Genomic DNA, 12243 nt, shown 5'->3' on the forward strand with positions numbered 1-12243 from the left:
TTGTCTTTTTATATCGAAAACCTAAATGTTTCAGCACTCTCCACAAACTTGTTAAACTAATATCACACAGATCCTTATCTTTTTTTTTGTAACACAGCACTAATTGTTACATGTTCTTTGGCTTTATACATATTCTTGGATATTGGATTTTATCTCACTTACAATAAAATTTGTGCTATCAATAGTTTTCAAATGTACTATAGTCAATTGTGCTGATACTATATCCCCCATGATGTTGTGTATATTACACGACTATTCAGCATTCAGTCTATCCATCTGCAGCTGGTTTCTTCTATTTCTTTTAGAAAGAATGCTCCCTCTATAGCGAGAAATGCCTCCAACATTACCTCTTGGTTTTTAGACCATCCCTAATATGCCTTCAGTAATAATGACATCAGACTACTCGCCCTCGGGGACCAACTTATCATAATTAACATACTTATCTTAAGATTATTAAAGCATATAATGAAATACTTTTATTATTTACAGCTGAAACTTCCCATCTAGAAGAGTTTCCCATCTAGAAGAAAATATATCTAATGGACATTTAGACTCTGGAAAAAAATCCACCATAATAAACCATCGCACTGCTTATTCCAATGATGTGAAATTCCACTCGGTTACAGATTGACATTCCACAAAAGATGGCCGTCGATTTCGCCTTCCATTTGGCGGAGGCGCGGGACCAGGACGGCCCAATCGGCCAAGGGAACACATCAACGTAAAATGTTAAATGAAACAAAATATTTATTGTAACATTGTATATATACGTTATACATACCTTATACATATGTACTAATTTGTCTTAGGGTACACAAGAGGTAAATTGTTGTTTTTATTTTTTATGAGGTGAATTTTGTAGAAGCTACTTTTGGTGTAATGTTTGTGCTAGGAAAATTTCATTAACATGTTGATGGAAATAATAATCTCGGCGTTTTTGTAGTTAATAGTCTAATTCAATATTTTCACGGAAAATTTTGTTGGTTTTTATCCATAATCCCTCGAGTAGCGTAAATAAATAAATATGATAATAATTACTTAAAGTAAGGTAGTAATTCTAGTGTATACAGAGAGAGAGTATATATAAAGCTGCAAAGTCTGCTGAAGGTCGATACAGTTTATTGCTTTACACAATTGAAATACAACACTCTCTATAATTTAGTACTAAATTTAAGTTTCGTTTGAAAACGAATGATTGTAATCAGCCGCCAAAATAGTTTTCAGCGACAATTATAAAGGATATTTGGTTCCCCACACCATTGAAATCTCAAATTTCAAACACATTTTTTGTTTTCCTGTCCACAGACGAAGGTGCTCAACACATGTTTTGCATACAATATACGGCACAACACAAGTTTTATCTTGATCTAGAGAAGAACACTAAAATGTGCAATATACCGTTTTTACAAACTCACAAACTAATTTTCTATTGTCTTTTAGTGTATATTTGCTACATACATACAGTTGGTATAGTATAAAGCTCGATACACGTCATTATCTACGTCAGAAATCTAAGTTGACATTGTTGGCCAAATTACAAAAAAAATCCTGAATACATTTTAAATAAAATATATTATTTTACAATATATAAAATAATATATTTTATTACAATAATAAAACAAATTAATATTCAATGTAAAATGTAAATAAATAAAAAAATTAGAAATGGAAAACAAGAATTAACTAATCTTACGTTAAAAACAATCTGAGCCGCTTGTGTAGTATAGAGAAGTAAAATGGAATAAAAAACAACACTTTTTTGATTACTTATTTACTTTTAAATGCGCTTATGGTGCTTAAAAGTTACACAATAGTAAATGCTTCTGTTTCCGGAGTTTAGGCTTTCTTATATTATTTTCATCCATCTTATTGTTTTTTAGAAATACTTTGTTTCATCACTAGTTTAAACCTTTAAAAAATGAAGACTCACAGAGTCCCAAGATGATTTACTTACTAATTATTGTCTATGTCACAACTGCTACTGGAATCACTGTCACCGTTTATATTAATTATCATACGTAAAATTTCCTGTCCATCTACATAGTATATGCTCTCGGTCATACCACTTTTTATTTACATTTTCTGTATAACTAATAGGTAACAGTTTGTACAACTTCTTTCCACATTTTTAAAGTATCACATTCTTTACAGCCATCTCTACCACTATTGTATAGCATTGAAAATACAGTGGTATGGTGGCAGACGTAATACTTTATGACCATACTGTTCTGCTAAATCATCAACAATCTTTTTGAGGTGGCTTGTTTCTAAAAAAAAATATTGATAACTTGAACTAAACTCTCATTAGGCGTAGTTACTGTGCAACGATCTGCAAAAGCTCGTTTTTCAACATTGTCTCATTAAAAGGCAGTTTATTGTTAGTTAACCAATGTTTTATTTCAGTCTTGGTTGAAGACATATTTATCCATTAAAATTATTATCCATTAAAATTAGGGATGGTTCAGACACTTTTAATAGTTGATTTTCAAACCACTATAAAAAATTAGCTTAATTCATTTCCCCATGGTAGTCCATTAAAGCAGATTTAGAGGAAAATATAGCCTCTGCACCCTCAATGAAGTCATTTTCATTACCAGCATGAAGAATAATCTATCTATCTATATAAGGATTTTTACAGCTGTCGCCGCCTTCCTTTTTTCAACCAACGTCTCCAGTCCTTTCTGTTCTGCCATTCTCCATCTCTAAGGTCTCGTCTTTCCATGGCCTCGTCCACTTCATCCCTCCATGATCTTCGGGGTCTACCTCTTTTCCTCCTTCCTAGTGGGCTCCAATCCGAAATCTTTGCTATCCACCTTGTATGATCTGTTCTTCTCACATGTCCATACCAAATTAAACGTTTTTCTTCGATGTAGCTGAGTATGTCTTGTTCTACTGCCATTCTTCGTTTTATCTCCTCATTTCTGATGCGATCCATTTTTGTCACTCTGCAGCTTCTTCATGAACTCCATTTCAGTTGCTGTGATTTTGGACCTGTTTCGTTTATTTATTACCCAATTCTCTGCTCCATAGGTCATTATACTGCGTACCAAGCTGTTATAGATTCTCATCTTTGTATTTCTGGTAATCTGTCTATCCCCCAGTACCCCGTTCATTTGTTTAATACATGTTCTTGTCTGTGCTAATCTGCTGGTTATCTCTTGCTCGGTGGTTCCATTTTTTGAGAGTATGAATCCTAAATATTTGAATTGGTCAGTGCCGTTAATTTCCCTATTATCGTCCATTTCCAGTTCTTGCTCTGTTTCTAGATTTATTTCCAGTTCCTTTTTTGTGTATTCCGTTTCTAATTTTCGGAGCATATAGCACAGATCTTCTTCATCTTGAGCCGTTACCACTTGGTCATCTGCAAAGCTTAATGTGTACAAGAAGTTGTCCCGGATTGGTATTCCCATCCCTTCACATTTCCTTTTCCATGGTTTTAATATTTGTTCGAGGAATATCTTGAACAGTGTCGGAGATGTAGAGCATCCCTGCAATAAGCCTTTTGTGGTCTTAAATTCGTTTTAATGTTTATTGCCGGTTTTAACTCTTACCTTGTTGTTGTTGTTGTAAAGGTTTTTTACGGCTTCTATTAACCTCTGAGTTATTCCGATTTCCTTCATCGTGTTCCATAGTTGTTTTCTGGGGGACCGTGTCATATGCCTTTTTTAAATCTATGAATGCCATGTGTACTGGTCTATTTTTTGCCATTTTTTTTTTTTTCAATTAATTGTTGGAGTGTATAAATGTGGTCTATACAAGATCTTCCTGCCGTGAACCCCGCCTGATCTTCTCCGATTTTATTTGAGATAGATTTTTACTGTTTTTCTTTCAGTATTTTTCCATATAACCTGCCATACATGCTATCTTTTTATGTATCGAGGTTATATATGCTTTGGACCATTCATCTGGTATTTCGTTCAGGTTTATAGCGTTACTGAACATTTCGTGTATAATTCTGTGTAGTTTGTCCGTCCCGTACTTAATTAGTTCATTAACGATTGCTCCTGGTCCCCCTGATTTTTTGTTCTTTAAAGTCTTTATGACATTCTTTACTTCGATTAATGTTATCTCAATCTGTTCTTCATTCTGATTTTGTTGTTGTTCCTGTTCTGTGTCTGTCTCTATGAAATCTGGGCGGTTTTCTGTGAGTAGTTCTTTATGTCTTCCCACTCTTTTTTTGATATGTATTGATTTGGACCTTTTCGTTGTTATTCTTCCTTAAAGATTTCAGTATTTTCCAGGATTCCGAATTCCTTGTTCCTCCTATGTATTGTTCAATTTGTGCACATGCTTCTTCCCATTCTTCATTCTTTTCTTTTGCCCGTCTTCGTTTTACTTCTCTGTTTTTCTCTTTGTACTTCTGTGTGTCTTCTGGGGATTGGGTGCTCATACTTTTCATATATAGAATTTTCTTCTCCTCAATACATTTTTTGGTTTCTTTGTTTATTTTTACTTTGTGTTGGGTATTTCTTTTCTCAAGTTTCTCCAAAGCTTCTAATGCCGCCTGATGAAGAATAATGTATCTACAAAAGAATTTTATTTCAACATCTTTATCTTTTTAATATGAATAAATATATTAACGTTTTTCATCATTTTTAATAGATTCTACACTTCTTTTATTCCCATCTTGCTATTAGCGACATATAGATCCATTCTGAAAAATCCAAGATTCATCTATAAAAACAAACTTGTATAGTCCTTTATGTTTATATTTTTTGATATAATCTCGAAAAATTTTGCTCTCTTCACAGCAATATGAGACTATATATGCATAGACTAGATATGCATCAGTTCTCACCTTGGATCATCTTTTGGCATTTTAAAACAAGTTTCTTTCAGTACAATACTGAGTGACATACAACAACCACTAAACAGTTCTTTTCCATTCAATTGAATCCATAAAGAGATCAAAGTCACATGTTCTTCTGTAAATAATTAAATTTGATTTGTGTGTAATAGTGTGTAATATTACGAGAGAAGATATCAAATTTTAGTGATTGAAAGCTAATGGGCAATAATGTGTATCGTTTTAGTAAATAATTACATAAATGTGTAAAATTAGGAAAACGTACAGAAGATTACAGTTCCCAAAACGTACTTTGTAAAAACGGTATGATGTATCATGTCCTATGTTGCTATGCGTAAAATGAAGTAGAAATTTCATTTAACATGCAGAGACAGTACATACAAAATTTCATAACATTAATTTACAGTTCTGTCATGTGGTGTACAATCTGTATAGTCTGGATAAATCACGCATTTATTAAATTTGACACACATAAAACAGAACATACAGTTTTTTACCTGTCTGTTTCTGTTTTGAATTGGCCCCAATATCAAAATTCCTACCACAACTGGTGCAATTTTTTTATCCTATTGGTCTTGTTTTGTCAGTCAGAACCGTTTTATTGGTTTTTGTAAATTCCGACATTAGCTATAATTGTTTTCTTGTGTTTTTTTTTTGTAATGGAATCTAAATCAACAAAAGCACAGTAAAAAAATTGTGAAAACGGACGTAAATACAAATATAAACAAGTGGTTGAAATTAATATATTCTAACTAATAGCGAAAATCAATGAGCATAGTCAACCCGTTATACTTGGATGATATATTATCGAACCGATTTAAAAAATTTTACATGTTTTATAATTCGACTTTACACAATGTCATTATTTTACATAGATGATACATCATAGGGGTCAATATCAAAGTGTTTTAATGTGTTATTGGAAACTTCGTCGCTTATTGCAGCAAATTGTACGTTTAATAAAATTTCCACTTTAAAATGACACCGTCGTGATGTAGTTTTTGATTAGATAAATATATTGAAATTCTAAATTTATTCAATTTAAAAATTGGTGATTCCACATTGTCGGATTGGCATTTGATATTGAAGTGTATAAAAAGCTTAGATAGAATATTGGCAGTTTATTTTATGGTATGAACAAATATTTAACAAATTACATTTTGATTTTAGTTATGGTTTAGTATATATAAAATAATCAATTTTATATGCTTAAAGAATATTCTTCAAAAGCTATTTACTTGTGGTATTTGAACTGGTATGTTTTTTTTTATTTGAAGAATGAGAAACTCAAATTTTATTAATATTTATTCTCTCAAACCGAAAGTTATTGTCAAAATATTGTTAAAAAATATTTACAAGTGTATTTAATCCTAAAATTCCTTTAGCTTTAAGACTAGTGTATTTAATGAGTCGTTGCGATTGTCCCAATTCGAGACAAACATTTTCTCTTTTCAGTTTTGTCTTGACCAATACAATTTACAGCATTATATCTTTTGTTATTAATATTTAGGAGTTCATACACACCATTTATTTTCTATCGAACCATCATCAGAGACACTTGAAAATTAAAAACACTGAAGTTACATCGAGCAATGTCAGGAAATGTAGTTTTTTAACTGTAGCATTTTTTTTATTATATTAGGAGACATTTTCGTATTGACAAACTATTCTGTTATTTGCAGAGATAATTGAAAAAAAAATTTTTGCAATATTTAATAAACATTAATAACTTTTGCAATAATAGCTGTAAGTAATATACAACACTTTGATAATAAGTCTATTATAATGTCTATACAAGTCAGTAAAATTGCAAACAAACCGGTTTGTTAGTTAATGAGTTTTTGATAAATATTTATGGCAGATATCAAAAGTTTAAACACTTATTGCTGCCCACGGTATGCTTCTACAGTTATGTTTAAGTACTTAAATGACATTTTAATTTATGTCAGGATCTTCTAATCTTTACGACACTTATTATTACTTACAAACTAATAGAAACGCTGAAAATGAAATTATCAAAGTGAGCTCGCCCATTTCATTTATTACAAAGCAAATGACCTTAGCGGATTCATCTTTCTTTTCTACGGTACACAAATGGTGAAGAATGTCATAAGTAAATAGCTTTTGAATAATCAGGTTAAATAAAATTTATAAAATTAAAAAATAACACACAACTTTCATTTTAAATTTAAAGTAGTTTATTTCATATTCTAAAACTAATTCTGATAATTTTCTAAATTTTAAACCAAATAATTGGATATCTACGTATTGGTACGTAAACTGTGATATGATACGAATAATTTACCTGTTGAATTTGAAAAATAAAAAGCTCATTAGGGGTTGTAACATTACTCTCTTGTTGTGCCGTAATAGGGACATATATATACAGGGTGTTCAGGATGAGAATAAAGTATTTAGAAGTAGTAAAATTATTTAGAAACTATTTGGCAATAAAAATTTTTTCGCAAGTGTATGATATATTTGTATTAGGCTTGTTTTTTTATATTGATTGGTTGTGCTATTAAAGTATTAAAACAATATGTCATAAAATATACTATATATGTGATAAGTTGGAATTATCAGGAAAACATTTTTTTTATTGATCGATATTATTCAGAGTAAAATTGTTTTAATAGAAAATGCCTAAAAAATTTAGTGTTTAGTGTGCCGAGTATAGTGAAAAGAATGAACACAAACCATTTCTAAATCTTGCTTCCCTCTTTATTTTTATATTTTTATCTTTTTTTTTCTTTTTTCATCCACCGATGTGAGTATTATTTTTTGTAATATAGACCTTTGTGTTGAGCAGCGTAATGCTCACCGTGTTTTCAAGTCAACTTTGTCAAATTTTTTTTGTCAGGGACAATATGAAAAAACTGTTTCACTTTTAATGATTCCACAATAATTTTCAGCATAAATTCTCACTACAAATACTACAAATATTTGTCTTTTTCTAGAATCTTTTTACTATTTTAGAGCCATTTGGGCAACATTTCCCGGTATTCGTGTTAAATATAGGAATCGGAGCTTCGCTCAGTTTACTTATACATTGAGAATATAAACTCTTACTCCTTTTTCAACTCGTTTATTTTAAAGCTAAAACAAAATCGCTCGAACACGTCGATTTTTAAACTTCTAATATCTAATGGTATCAAAGTTTCGGTATTTCGATGATCCCCCATAAGGCGACAGCCACTCCCTCATTTAAGTAGCAACGGGTGTTGCATCCTTCGGTTGGCAGCAATATAACCTATGTTTTGTTTGTTCTCCAACATGTTTTAACATTTCTCTGGTTGTGTTGTAGCATTCTTGTATAATTCTTTCATGTAGATCGGCAATGTTTTGTGGATTTGTCTGGTATACCTTGAACTTTAGATAACCCTAGAAGAAAAAATCGAATGGGATAAGACTCGGTGATCTCGATAGCCATTCTATGGGTCTACGTCGCGCGACGTCCAATACGTCGTCCTGGAAAAACCTTTTTTAAATAATTTCGGGCCCTGCGTGCTGGGTAGTGATGGGAAAACCTGGTTCGTTTCGATGACCCGGGTCTTCCAGGTCAATCATTAAAATGACCCGTTCATAAAGATCCATTTATATGAACGACTAATTAAATTTGTTGTGTATAGGGTCAAGTATGTCGAGTACTCTGAGAATATATGAATTAATGATAATGTAGGACCCGTTCATAGAAATTGGGTCATTAGAAACGTTCATTTGTAAACACTAGACAGTGTCATTCATAAGGTCATTCAAACGATAGGGTCACAGAACGTGATTGTATCAATCACGGGTCTTCGAAAGGATTCGATCTTTGTGAACAGATTGTTCGTGACCTTCTCATCACTCGTGCTGGGTTTTCGTCTTCGTCTTGCTGGAAAATATCTTGGTGAAAACCTTGTAAGTGATTTAAGATTAAGTCGATGATTGCAGCTATTATTTCATTCTCCAACATATTGAAGTATTTTTCGACATTTGTATACACCTATTACACCTGTCAACAGTCAACTTCTCCGAAAATTTTGTATGAACTTCACGAAACGAGGATTTGTTTTACAACATTCAAATAAAATGGTTAATTTTTACAAACAAAAATAGGTGAATTTTTACTATTTAATCAGTTAATAAATACTTTGACACCATTAGATATTATACCAGGTTTAAAAATCGACGTGTCTGAGCGGTTTTGTTTATCTTTAAAATAAACGAGTTGGCAGGGGGGAGTGGGACTTTATCCTCTCACTGTATATTCTTTCGCAAAGTTATATAAAGAGAGTTCCCAATTTTTTACCAAAGATGGATCCAGACTCGTTTGATGATTATTTCCCTGAACAACTACTGTTCACTAGAATGTATAAGCATGCGAGGTTTAGCCTATTTTTAGTGGTATTAGTGTTCCATCCTCTACATTTAAACTTACAGTAACTTAATTTTACTTTAAATTTACAAATTTTCTGTTAATAATTTATAAAACTATACAAATTTCTATTTTACAATATTTTTATCTTATCATCCTGTGTATATAATTAGTAGTTGTAATTATTTAATTGTAGATATGCTTAGGATCTAATTCATTTGTATATATATTTTCGCCACTCGATTCTAGACAAGTTTAGCATCTGTTAAAAGTAATAATTTGGTAAACTGAGGTTCTAAGTTATTATGCGAGCAGAATTCCACCAAAAAGTGCTTTAGTTTTTAATAAATCCGTAACTCGCTGGTAACCAGGCAAATTTGGTACCAAAATGTTTGTAATAAAACTGCAGAACTTGTGACATGGGTGAACATGTAAATAAACAAGAAAAATGCAAAAATTTAGAAATTGTATTTAGAAATAATCTTTATACATTAAATTTTAATCAAAATGAAAAATGAAGAGTTGGGATATATCTCATTGTTTGCCGAAATGTCCATAGAATAACGAAATATATACCGAGCCGAGCATGCCCCCCAATCCAAAAATGTTATTTAGTTATGCAGATTTTTATTACAAACATTTTGGGACCAAATTTGTCCAGATGCCAACGAGTTATAGGTTATGATCGTCTTTTTGGAGATTCGCCGCTTGCCTATATTGTATTAATTAATTTTAATGTATAAATATCTGACAATGACAAACTGTCAAATATATTATCTATAAACTTAAATAATTCTGTTTTAACTTATTTTTGAAACTAAAATATAATATAGTATTCTCTTCATTAAGTAAAGGTACTTGTTTGTCTAAAAATGCATTTAGATTTAAGATTATAATTAATAGAAATTGCTTTTTGAATTTCCGTCGAACTATTTTATTCCAAGAAACTATTTCTTATAATGTAACTCTTAGCTCAGTTAATTATTTCACTAAGTACTTAATAGGTTTTTAACATTAATTATTACGTATTTTTGTGTTTAAAATTACCAATGAAAAAATATATTTCAACACGTTAAGATATCCTTTGCTAATACATGGCTACTCCTCTCAATTCTTTTTATAACTGTATATTTTGTGAAATATCAGATAAAACTGCTTTTGTAAGCCAAAAAATATGACCTTATATGAACAGCGTGTGATCTGATCGTAACCAAAATATTAAAAACTTTTTTTGTGATATTGTCGTACTGGTTGCCTAAAACTTAAAGTTTTAGGTAATTATAATATAATTATTTTTGTATTTGATATCTTCTACTGATGACCGTTCTTTAAACAGTTACGAGGGTGGTCCTATAAGTACTTACTGCTAAGCCTACAAAACAAAAACGAAAAATTTGGACCAACTTCTTTTACCCATCTGAAAAATACTTGGTTATAGGCCTCCGTGGAGGCAATTACCTCATTCGACTCAAATTTCTGCTCGACAAGTGACTTTTTCAGATTTAGAAACAAAAGAAACCGCGTGGGAGCAAATCTGGAGAATACGCTGGATGGGGAAGCAGTTCGTAGCCCGATTCGTCTAATGTGGCCATGGTGAGGGCGGAGGTGTCAGCAGGTACATTTTCATGGTGAAACAGCACTTTTTTCATCGTCAAATTGGTCAATAATTTGGCATAGTAGAGCCCTGTGACCGTTTTACACTTCTCTAGATAGTCGATGTAGATCTCACCTTGTAATTCCAAGAAAATGGTTGCTATTACCTTTCCAGTCGATAGGACAGTCTTTGCCTTCTTCAGAGCACATTCGCCGGATGAAATCCACTGTTTCGACCGTTCCTTGGTCTCTGGTATGTACCAGTGGATCCATGTTTCGTCGACAGTCACTAAACGATGCATTCCCACGAAGTCCCATGTCGCTTTTTATATCACCTGATAAGTAATTTGAAACACAAAAATAATCATCCAGAAAATAGTTCCAAAAATATAACAGGGCACAATAAAGTTTCCCGAACCTGTCTAGAAACAAATCGAGTGTTGTTACTTAACTACCTGTATAGATTGTTTTGTGACAAATTCGCTATTATTTGTTATTCGAATGTTAGACATTTATTTTGTTGACTATTTCTATTTTTTTTTTTTCAGCCGTTTGCAAGGCTGACAAGGAATGTCGTGCTTTTAGATTTGCCTAAATGTATAAGAGAACGATTGAGATGCCTTATATATGAAATAGATGCGCAGTGATTTATAAACTGAATACTTAAATGTAAATGTAAACATAAACTAGTAGTAGTAAAGAATATTGCTTTATTTTAACATATTTATTTTAATTTATGACGTAGTGTCAGACAATATTATCTTTCTGTCATTTTACACGTTTCTCGTTTGTAGCTTTGTTTTTTTGTAGACGAGGTTTTAGGACACGATTCATTGTTCTCATGTGGTCTTATAATTTTAACTTTCCCGAATTTTTGAGAATTAAGATTAGTTAAAAATTAAACCTAACTTTGGATAAGTGTTCAGTTTTCAACACACTGCTTATCTATATTGTGTGATTTTATGAACAATTTCAGTCCATACTGTTTGGCATCTTTATTATTATTACTTTTTGCTAACTGCTACTTTTTATATAAACAGTATGTGAGTGAAAGCGGTCTATAGCCATAAAACAATAAAATAATAACAGTAATTTTTGTTTTATTTATATCTCCTTTTCAAATTTGATTTCCTAAAACTTTAAAAAAGAAAATTGAAAAATTCAGAAAACTATTATTTAAATTTCGCACGTTTTAACAATTTGAGAAGAAACGACAGTAATGTCAATCGTTTTATATCCTAACAGGAAAAGATAATTCTCGCCAGCGTTGCTATAGCTTTAACACAATACGTTGTATTTTGAAAAATAAAAAAGATTTTTAATGACTGGCGGGTTGCTCTATTATACACTAGACTCAGTAAAACGAAAGTTTAATCTAAATATTAGCGATGCTCGGATCGGTGAAGCAAAGGACGAGCTTCGGTCAATACCCAAAAACCGAGGGAACGACTGACTATTACTCAAGTCTAGAGGTAGGACGCAGCCC

General features: G+C 31.7%; 1 protein-coding gene across 9 annotated transcripts in view; it reads left to right on the forward strand.

Annotated features, from left to right (window-relative positions):
* The window catches only part of LOC140439927 (uncharacterized), a 309270-nt gene extending 297421 nt beyond the window's left edge, over nt 1-11849 (forward strand). For all 9 annotated transcript variants that reach the window (XM_072530107.1, XM_072530109.1, XM_072530110.1 and 6 more), the window contains one exon: nt 490-11849. The gene's annotated coding sequence lies outside the window, so the exon portion shown is untranslated. The remainder of the gene's footprint in view (nt 1-489) is intronic.
* Nucleotides 11850-12243: the final 394 nt, after the last annotated feature.

Source organism: Diabrotica undecimpunctata, chromosome 4, assembly GCF_040954645.1.
Source record: "Diabrotica undecimpunctata isolate CICGRU chromosome 4, icDiaUnde3, whole genome shotgun sequence".
NCBI classification, from domain to species: domain Eukaryota; kingdom Metazoa; phylum Arthropoda; class Insecta; order Coleoptera; family Chrysomelidae; genus Diabrotica; species Diabrotica undecimpunctata.